The 11,609-nt window shown below is 38.2% G+C and overlaps 1 pseudogene; it reads right to left on the bottom strand.

The window, feature by feature from the left end:
• Positions 1 to 2,191: 2,191 nt before the first annotated feature.
• Positions 2,192 to 6,919, bottom strand: LOC149393354 (uncharacterized; annotated as a pseudogene).
• Positions 6,920 to 11,609: the final 4,690 nt, after the last annotated feature.

The following is an 11,609-nucleotide window of genomic DNA, read 5'->3' as shown; positions in this document are numbered from 1 at the left end:
GGAAATGACCGAATGAAAATGGCCAATATAAGTGTCATTGCTAGTCTTAAAACAATGCGAGACGACAAGAAATTGAGGTCGTAAGGTTTTACCTCATGAACAAGGGATTTACCCCGACTACACTTAAACAAAATTTGTAACTTGCTATCCTCTTGCCTAGCGGGCAAAGATTTACCTCCGTGGGTATCATCACAGTGAGCGTCATGTCCTTACCCAAGAAGAAGATGCCATCGGAACTGATCACAGAGGAATCGGAGGATTGCACGATGCTCTCCATGATATTATGGATCACGAGAATTTTGACGACTTCACGGATCCAACCCCGAGAGGTACGTACGTACAGAGGAGCAAGTTGAAGACCTATTCGCAGAGTTGGAAGCGAAATTGTACCCTGGATGCAAAAAAAATTGTCTTTCTTGTTCTTGGTTTTGTTGATGCACATAAAAGACACGAACCACTAGACGAACAAGTGGTTCGCTGAAATTTTGCAGATATTGAGGAAGTCTCAAACAGTTCGTAACTGAATCCCAAAAAAGTACTACGAGGCAAAAGCAAGGCTAAAGCACTTCGGCATGAGGTATGAGATGATCAACGTTTGCATTAATGACTGCGTGTTGTTCTGAAAAGATCTCGAGACTGCTGACATCTGCACAGTTTGCAGCGAGAACAAATGAAAGACTCCCAAGAAAAATACCACAAAAGATATTGTGATATTTCCCCCTAAAAGACCGATTGAAGCGGTTGTACGCATGTCAACACATGTCGCTTCAGATGCAGTGGCACGATAGAGAGCGTGTCAGAGAAGAAGATGTTATGCGACATCCTGGTGATGGGACGACGTGGAATAATCTAGACCAGAGATAACTAGATTTTGTTGCAGAGCCACATCCTGGTGTTGAACTAGCTTTTGATGGATTCACCCGTTTGGGGAATGAGTTTAGCTTACAGCATTGTTGTCAATGGTGCCCACAAGAAGAGTTGTAATCTTTATTTTGTACATTTGATGTAATAAAGTCTCATGAAGACTCTTGCTTGTAATTGCCTATTCATTCATTAATAAAGTTGAAACGTTCATTCATTCTTTCTTTGTTTGAAGCTTTATGATAAAACCTTAGTCTTTTAGTCCATAAACAAACTTAACAACTTACGAAGAGACAAATGTAGATTTGCATGAACAAACTCTTCGTAGTTTGCTTAAAACGATATATTCGCACTCTTAGGGTCAAAGGACTATTGACCTCAGTACGATTGTTAGAAGAATCTATGATGTCTGGTTATGAGGCATTGAGAGTTGGAGACTCTATAGTTCTTCTAGGTATCTTTCGAAGGTACTGAATTGACCAGTGCACTTCTAGAGACAAGATAAGAACAAACCATTTAACCTCTTATGTCTCGAAGTCACTATGTATGAATTGCATCATGCTTACCTTAATCCTGAAATGAGACATGCCATTTCACAGCTTAGTATTCTCATTTGAGAAAGTCAGAGTTCGGACTCACTATGTGATTCCGAACAGGGCCTATTGGTGAAGTACTAAGTTGTGAGTATGTCATGTGATATGATCCTTACCAACAAATGTGATAAGACCCAATAACAATGATTGGAAAAAGACCCCAAGATCTGCAAAGGACTAGAATGTTGAGACTTGACCCAATATCTAGAGAGATAAGAACCAAGCCTACAATATATATGACGCCACACCAAGATACTCAAGATGATCACTTAAGAATCAAGATGATAAGTCAAGTTGCTGAACGCCACAAGAAAACTTGATAAGTTCAAAAAGTCTTTTCAAGAACAAGAAAGACACAAACTCACATATATTTCATTCAAAGGGGAATTGTCCCTGATTACATTCTCCTAAACACTTATTTATAGCCTTGGAGAGGCTTTACAATCAGCCAAAAACGTTTTGCTCCAACAGCTCTAAAAACAACATTTAAGACACTAGTAATAAAAGCTGAAATCTAAATGCAAATAACTCTCAGCCCTTATAACATTGAAACTGAAAGTTTTTGACATAAAAACACACAAAACAACACACTAAATGACATAAAAACACACTAAACAACACCCCAAATTCGTCCAACTATTCTGAGTGGTTACAAAAGTAACTCCCAAAAGAGTGAACAGCCTTATTTATTGTTAGAAATGTGGATCCAATGCCTAAAAACGACCTAGACATTCTGATTACTCTTGTAGAACCTTAATCATTGTAATTAGGCTCTCTTGCTTTAGATTTGCCTCAACTTTGGGCCCAAATGAACTAACTTGTTGAATCAGCCCATTTAGAGCCTCTTTGAATTGTTTGGCCTTAAACCTTGTGAGAGGCCCACTAGGCAAACTTAATTGACCACTTGAAAATTTTCTTTTAGTCATCTCAGGTCCACTTGTATCCATTTGAGCTCCTTGATCACTTGCATCAACTATAGCTCCTCGATTCTCATCATTCTCCCCCTCTTGAAAGCGATTTGTCCTCAAATCATCACCTACATCAAAATATGATAGATCAAAAACATTAAAGCTTGCACTAACACCATACTCACCAGGTAAGTCAAGCTTGTAGGCATTGTCATTGATGCGCTCCAGAACCTGGAATGGTCCGTCACCCCTTGGAAGTAATTTGGAACGCCTTTGCTCAGGGAATCGCTCCTTTCTCATGTGCAACCAAACCCAATCCCCTGGCTCAAAAATCACTTTCTTGCGGCTCTTGTTGGCATTCTTTGCGTATTGCTCAGTCCGTCGCTCTATGTTTTGCCTTGTCTTCTCATGAATCTGTTTCACAAGATCTGCCTTCTTTTTCCCATCCAAGTTAACTTGCTCACCAATAGGTAAAGGAATCAAATCCAAAGGTGTTATTGGATTAAAACCATAAACAATTTCAAAAGGAGAGAACTTAGTTGCAGAGTGAACACTACGATTATATGCAAATTCAACATGTGGCAAACAATCTTCCCAAGCTTTCAGGTTCTTTTGAATGATAGCACGCAACAAAGTGGATAATGATCTATTTACCACTTCAGTTTGCCCATCGGTTTGTGGATGACAAGTAGTAGAAAACAATAGTTTTGTTCCCAGCTTTCCCCACAACGTTTTCCAAAAATAGCTCAAGAATCTCGCATCTCTATCAGAAACAATTGTGCGAGGCATGCCATGCAACCTAACAATCTCTTTGAAAAACAGGTCAGCAATGTTTGATGCGTTATCAGTTTTGTGACATGCAATAAAATGTGCCATTTTAGAAAATCGATCAACGACCACAAAAACAGAATCTCTCCCCCTCTTAGTCCTTGGTAATCCCAAAACGAAGTCCATTGAAATATCAACCCAAGGTGCACTAGGAATCGGAAGTGGTGTATACAAACCATGTGGTTGTTGTTTAGACTTGGCCTGTTTACAAGTTATGCATCGCTCACAAATCTTTTCAACATCTCGTTTCATATGGGGCCAATAGAAATGTTCATGCAACATACCCATTGTCTTAGCTACCCCAAAATGACCCATCAAACCACCAGAATGTGCTTCTCTAACAAGTAGTTCACGTAATGAAGAATGAGGAATGCATAATTTATTTTCACGAAATAGAAAACCATCATGAATAAAAAATTTGCCATTCGCCCCATTAGAACAACATTCAAAGGCTGCCCCAAAATCAGAATCAGAAGCATACAATTCCTTAATGTACTCAAATCCAAGCAACTTATAATCTAGAGTAGAGAGTAGAACGTACCTGCGAGATAATGCATCTGCCACAACATTCTCCTTACCTTGCTTATATTTGATCACATACGGAAATGTTTCAATGAACTCCACCCATTTCGCATGTCGTCTATTCAATTTGTGTTGGCCCTTCAAATGCTTCAACGACTCATGATCCGTATGTATCACAAATTCTTTAGGCCAAAGATAGTGCTGCCAATTTTCCAAAGTCCTCACCAATGCATATAATTCCTTATCATAGGTAGGATAGTTCAGGGCTGCCCCACTCAACTTTTCACTAAAATACGCAATTGGTCTTCCTTCTTGCATCAAAACTCCACCAATTCCTAAACCTGAAGCATCACACTCAATTTCAAACGTTTTAGTGAAGTTAGGCAAAATAAGCGAAGGAGCATTAGTTAATTTTTTCTTGATCAGTCTGAATGCCTTTTCTTGCTCAGCTCCCCATTTAAATGGGATGTTCTTCTTGATGACTTCGGTTAGCGGCCCTGCAAGGCTACTAAAGTCTCGAACAAATCGTCGATAAAAACTAGCCAAACCATGAAAACTTCTTACCTGACTTACCGAAGTAGGCGTTGGCCAATCGTGAATTGCCTTCACCTTTTCCTCATCAACTTCAATCCCTTTAGCACTTACAACAAAACCAAGAAACACAAGCTTATCCGTGCAAAATGTACATTTCTTAAGATTTCCAAATAAGCTTTCTTTCCTCAAAACTTCTAAAACCAATTTTAGATGTACAACATGATCCTCAAGGTTTTTGCTATAAATCAGAATATCATCAAAGTAGACAACAACAAAATGTCCAAGGAAAGCACGTAAAACATGGTTCATAAGTCTCATGAATGTACTCGGGGCATTGGTTAACCCAAAAGGCATAACTAACCATTCATACAATCCATATTTTGTCTTAAATGCAGTTTTCCACTCATCTCCTTCTTTCATTCTAATCTGATGATATCCACTCTTAAGATCAATTTTAGAAAACACACACGATCCATGCAATTCATCCAGCATATCATCTAAACGAGGAATAGGATGTCGATACTTTACCGTGATGTTGTTGATGGCTCGACAATCAACACACATTCTCCATGTCCCATCCTTCTTCGGCACTAGAATCACCGGAACAGCACACGGACTCATGCTTTCTCTCACATGTCCCTTCTCCATTAGCTCACTGACTTGCCGCTCAAGTTCCTTAGTCTCCTCCGGATTACTTCTATAGGCTGGTCGATTTGGAATTGTGGAGCCAGGAACAAAGTCGATTTGATGTTCGATCCCTCGAATAGGAGGTAAACCAGGAGGTACCTCTTCCGGAAACACATCTACAAATTCCTGTAAAAGAGAGAAAACGTTGCTCGGCAAAGATCCGGCAAGATCATCAGTACATAAAAAGGCCTCCTTGTACATGAGTACTATAAGGGGCTGATGGGTGAATAATGCCCTCTTGATCTCACTTTTTTTTGCCATGAGACTAACTTTTTCACTCATGTTTCTCTCTTTCTTTTCAAATTCCTTTTTTTCATCTTTTTCTCTTTCCTTTTCTTTTTCTTTTTCTTTTTCTTTTTCTTTTTCTTTTTCTCTTTTTGTTTGTAATTTCAATTGATCAGCAAGAACTTGATTGGGACTTAATGGTACAAGTGTAACAGGTTGCTCTTTAAGAGTAAAAGAGTATCGATTGGTGAAACCATCATGTGAGACCCTCCTATCATATTGCCATGGCCTTCCCAAAAGCATGTGACAAGCTTCCATCGGTACCACATCACAAAGCACCTGATCTTCATACTTGCCAATCGAAAATGCCACAAGAACTTGTTTTGTCACCTTGATGTTTCCACTATCATTAAGCCATTGAAGACGGTAGGGTCGTGGATGCTTCAAGGTAGGCAGCGCCAATTTCTCGACAAGTTCATTGCTCGCGACATTCGTGCAACTTCCTCCATCAATAATCACACTACACACTTTCCGGTTCATGAAGCATCGAGTATGAAACAAATTCTCGCGCTGATTATTTTCTTCTTTCTTCACTTGTGCACTAAGAGCTCTCCTCGCCACTAATAGTTCTCCATCGACTGGGTATTCACCATCGCTGCAATCCTCAAGTGGTGGCATGTCCTCATCTACTTCATCTTCCTCATCCTCCGACTCAAGCTGACCTTGTGCGTTTATCACCATAACCCTCTTGTTTGGGCACTCGCTGGCTATATGTCCTGAACCTCTACATTTGAAACACTTTATATCACGTGTTTTAGTAGAATTAGCCTCTTTGTTACCTTGTGTAGCCCCTGGTTGTTGTACGACATTTTTCGAAGTGTCAAATTTAGGCTTGTTTGCTTGAAATTCATCTCGTCTAGAGGCTGCCCTCCACGAATTTGTTGACGACATACTTGGTCCTCTCCTAGCCATGTTCCTTCGCTTTAGTTGCTGCTCCGCTTTGACGGCTTGGTGCACCATATCGGTCAACTCCACGTGATGTTGCATCTCCACGACATCCGCTATCTCACGATTTAGTCCATGCAAGAATCTGGCCATCGTTGCTTCTCTGTCCTCCACCACGTTTGCCCTTATCATTGCCACCTCCATCTCCTTGAAATACTCATCTACACTCTTTATTCCTTGAGTTAGACGCTGCAATTTGTTGTACAACTCCCGATGGTAATAACTTGGAATGAATCGCCGCCTCATGATGGCTTTCATCTCCTCCCATGTCTCCACCGTGCGCTCTCTATTTCTCCTCCTTTCTTTCAACAACTGATCCCACCATATTATGGCATAATCAGTGAACTCAATCGCTGCGAGCTTCACCTTCTTCATCTCCGAGTAGTTATGACACTCGAACACCATCTCTATCTTTTGCTCCCACTCCAAATAGACTTCAGGTTCATTTCTCCCCTGAAAAGATGGTATGGTCACCTTTATACTCCCCAAATCATCATCCCTTCCAGGCCTTCCCCTCCTAGCTTCTCTATTCCCATTACCACGCCCAAACCTGCCCCGGTTATGTTGACGCTCTTCTCCACCATCTTCAGCAACCTCGTCTTCAACACCTTCCGATACATCACCCTCTTCTTCAGCTCTTTGTCCTCGTCTATTGGGAACATTTGGTGCATGATTTGCTGCCATCCCTTCTATTCCATCAATCCTCGCATTTAGTTGCTCAAACTTCTCCGTCATCAACGCCACGAATGCCTCCATTTGAAGATTTCGATTAAGTGGTGGTTGTACGTATCTCCCACGATCAGATTCGTTTCCTGACATTTAAAATATATATATTTTTTTTATTAAAAAAAAACGTATCTGTTAGAGGACCTCACAAACACTCGCTCACGTGTTTCTCTCAATAATGTATCCGCTCAACACTCGTGTTTAGAAATAAAATGGCTTTTACCCTCAAATAATCTCACACTCTTGCCTTTTTCCACTCTAGTGTTTTCTTTTGTTCTTAATCAGACTAAGTAAACAACAAGTGTTTCGAGTAGCAATTCAATGTGTGAAACAACTCAACAAATCACGAGACTCAAAAGCAAAGGATAAGATATGAGATAAACAACCCACACTACGTAAACTAAAATGCTCAATTACCAATTCTAGAATCAGACCATAAAACAAAACAAACAAAAATACTACAACGATAGACTGAATTCTTTCTTCATTTGGCTTTTTTTCTTTTTTTTGCTTTTCTTTTTTTTGCTTTTCTTTTTTTTTTTTTTTTGCTTTTTTTTTTTTTTTTGCTTTTTTTTTTCTTCCTTTTTTTTGCCTTTTTTTTTTAAAATTATAATGATAAGAAAACAAAGAAAACTGAAAGTTGTGCGAAAAAAAAATGGGGAAAACCTACTTTTTGTGCTTTTTTTGTGTTTTTTTTTTTTGTGTTTTTTGTGTTTTTTTTTTTTTTTTTACTTGAAATGACACAAACGAAAATTAAAATAAATGATAGACAAACATTTCCTTAGAACCCAAGCTCTGATACCAAATGATATGATCCTTACCAACAAATGTGATAAGACCCAATAACAATGATTGGAAAAAGACCCCAAGATCTGCAAAGGACTAGAATGTTGAGACTTGACCCAATATCTAGAGAGATAAGAACCAAGCCTACAATATATATGACGCCACACCAAGATACTCAAGATGATCACTTAAGAATCAAGATGATAAGTCAAGTTGCTGAACGCCACAAGAAAACTTGATAAGTTCAAAAAGTCTTTTCAAGAACAAGAAAGACACAAACTCACATATATTTCATTCAAAGGGGAATTGTCCCTGATTACATTCTCCTAAACACTTATTTATAGCCTTGGAGAGGCTTTACAATCAGCCAAAAACGTTTTGCTCCAACAGCTCTAAAAACAACATTTAAGACACTAGTAATAAAAGCTGAAATCTAAATGCAAATAACTCGCAGCCCTTATAACATTGAAACTGAAAGTTTTTGACATAAAAACACACAAAACAACACACTAAATGACATAAAAACACACTAAACAACACCCCAAATTCGTCCAACTATTCTGAGTGGTTACAAAAGTAACTCCCAAAAGAGTGAACAGCCTTATTTATTGTTAGAAATGTGGATCCAATGCCTAAAAACGACCTAGACATTCTGATTACTCTTGTAGAACCTTAATCATTGTAATTAGGCTCTCTTGCTTTAGATTTGCCTCAACTTTGGGCCCAAATGAACTAACTTGTTGAATCAGCCCATTTAGAGCCTCTTTGAATTGTTTGGCCTTAAACCTTGTGAGAGGCCCACTAGGCAAACTTAATTGACCACTTGAAAATTTTCTTTTAGTCATCTCAGGTCCACTTGTATCCATTTGAGCTCCTTGATCACTTGCATCCACTATAGCTCCTCGATTCTCATCATCATGAGTAACTTTGTGAAGTTCTCATAGATATGGAATTCATGTACAAGATTGCTGAAATGCAATGCATGTCACCTCATGCTTTGTTCCTTGGAGTGTGAATAAATGAACTGGCCAGTGTCCAAATTGAGTCCTGACTCTTTTGGATGAAACAATGTGACTTGTTAGCTCCTCGTCAATACATTGTTTCTAACTTATTCACAAGCGACAAAGGAGTTGAGGAAATAACAGCTAGAAGGGTAAAATGGTAATTTAGTAAATCCCGACTAGCTGATGACATTCATGAAGGGTAAACATAGATAATATTCAGTGGATCCGCTCATCATAATTAGGTCGAATTCTTGAGTAGAAAATAAATTCATTTGAACCGAGAGATTTTCAGTGTCAGCTCTTTAGTGGAGTCAGTTGGCATTAAGCTAAACTTGGAAAAGGTTTGTGAACTTTTGAGTCCAAGTGTTTAGCTTAAGCTTTGTTCATTTGGGTCCATGAGGTCACTGCCACGAATCACATCGATAGGAATAGTTAAACTGGAAGCTAAGTCAAAACAAGAACGAAAATAGTCAAAAGGGTATTTTTGCCTTTTGAGGCAAATGATGAAATGAATGTCAATAAATTTTGACAAGTTCATTTGATGACTTAATGTCACTCGGCCATGACTTGATCATTGGGCCTCGTGAATTAATTTCATTTCATAAGAGTTTTATTGAAAATTCTTAATGGGCCTTTTTCATGTTCTCATGAATAAATGAAGAAGCTTCTAGAAGCTCCTTCTAGAGACATGTTGGGCGCCTACCCTATAGAGAAATAGGAGAGTTTATTTTGTGCATAAATGTATTTAGATACTTGCCAAAAGAAAAAGAGGAAACAAATTTGCATAAGGATGCATAAGGAACTTCGGCCATGTTGAGAGAAAAGGCAAGCCATGAACAAAATTGGAAACAAATCAAGGCTTCTAGAAGCCCTTGTTGGCCGAGTGTCTCAATAGGAAAAAGAGGAAATTGGCTCATGAATATGTGATATTCTATAGAAGAGGAAACTACCTTATTGAAGGTGAGACCTCTCCTATAAATAGGAGCCTCATTTCCTCACATTTCATTCATCCAAGCTTAAGAGATTTGAGAGACTCTCTCTCTAGAACTTTGGCTGAAACTCCTCTCTCTCTGTCTCTCTAGTTTATTTTCGATTTTTCTTGTTTTGGCACCTAGGTCCTCACTCGACCTAGTGTTTAGCTCTGCGACTTCAAGACTCGTTCTTAAGTCGTAGTGTTTAAAAGTGCCCACTCACTAATTCCTTTATTTCGAGTGATTTAGTGATAGAAACTTTCGTGGTTGCTCGAGGTGCCGAGGAAAGAAAGAGAGACGTGCTGCGAGGGGAGACGAGCGTTGCAAACTTTCCAAAAGCTTCTTCAAAGTTCAAGCTTCAAGAAAGTTTAGTAAACTTCTAGCTCATATTAGTTTTTAATTACATGTACTTGCTCTTTGTCTAGGTTAGTAAAAACTGTTTTTACTTGTAAAGAAATTTTTTAAAATTCCGCCGCTTTCCGAAGCGTTTAATCTTTTTCTTAAACCCTAGATCAATTCCAATAAATGGTATCAGAGCTATGGTCAAAGATTAGCATGTACATGTATTTAAAATTATGAGCTTGAAAATCGTTTTCAAAAGTTTACTAATTTTGTGACAAGTTAGAATTGTTATCTTAGATTTTTTTTTAATTTATTGCTCTTGCCTTTAAATTGAAAACCATATTGTTTTTCTATGATTTTGGGATGTTTTTAAAACACATTAGAATCAGTTCTAAAAGTTTTTATTTTTTATATTGAAAAACGTGTTTTAATGGTTTGAGAATTTTCGAGTAAAATTTTGTGACTAGTTTTGTTATCTTGCTAGTTTCTTATTTTTACTTGAATCGTTTTATGCTTGTTGTTATTTCTTTTATGCCTTGTTATTACCTTGCTAATAAAACACGAATAAAAGATTTAACAACCTTCATAAAACGTTCCGTTACACTCGATTCTTTTTCGCACCTAAAAAGGACCAAGCTTTAATTATTTCTTTTTCTTCGAGCTGGAATAAACCCGCATTAAAAGTGGCATAACTCTCTGCTACGAAATTGAAATTTAATGATTCTTGTATCAAATTCAAGCTCTGTCTGTCCTCTGTCCAATGCCACCGGTTTCGGCTCAAAAGGACATCGGAGCCGCCAGATATGGCGATTTTACTCCGAGGTGCGCGGCTGTCCGAAACTCCAGTTTTTTAGAATTCCGGATTTTCAAACCCCACTACCATGAGTTATAGAACTCTAATGAGAAAATTTTCTTGAGAAAAAATGTTTTTCATATGATTATAAACATGATGTGTAAGATTAAAATGTTTTGATTTTTGAAAGTTTAATTGAAATTGTTTTTTTTTCAAAACTAGTTTGAATTTTGAAAAACCGTTTTCACTTTCAAACTTGAAAATATTTTTTCATCCAAATCAAATAAGTTTTCAAAATGTTTTCAAAACTATATCTATATCACATATGTTCAAAATCTATACGCTCTTGAAAATTTGAGTGGGAGGTCTCTTTGTAGACAAGCCGAAAAATAAAAGATGTGTAATCTCAAACTTTCAAGTGTTCGAGTGAGTTGAAGTTCACACTTCCCTCATGCACTTTCCCGAAATAGAAAATAGGAAAAGATCGAGTATGTACCTTGTGCCTTTATGCACTAATACTACTCTGAACATGTCGATCTAGGATTCTCTTCTAGTTGTCCGCTCTGTCGCTCTGTAACTAGGAAATTTGTTTCCGAACTTATAAGAGTCGATGAACCAACTCCAAAAACTAAGTGGGAGGGCACTTTTCTTGTTTTGGCACCTAGGTCCTCACTCGACCTAGTGTTTAGCTCTGCGACTTCAAGACTCGTTCTTAAGTCGTAGTGTTTAAAAGTGTCCACTCACTAATTCCTTTATTTCGAGTGATTTAGTAATAGAAACTTTCGTGGTTGCTCGAGGTGCCGAGGAAAGAAAGAGAGACGTGC

The sequence above is a fragment of the Urtica dioica genome, chromosome 6 (genome assembly GCF_054948205.1).
Source record: "Urtica dioica subsp. dioica isolate 48M chromosome 6, U.dioica_male_clone48M_v1_H2, whole genome shotgun sequence".
Taxonomy (NCBI): Eukaryota; Viridiplantae; Streptophyta; class Magnoliopsida; order Rosales; family Urticaceae; genus Urtica; species Urtica dioica.
Note: the sequence above shows the minus strand (reverse complement) of the source record. Positions and strands in the feature narration are given on the sequence as shown.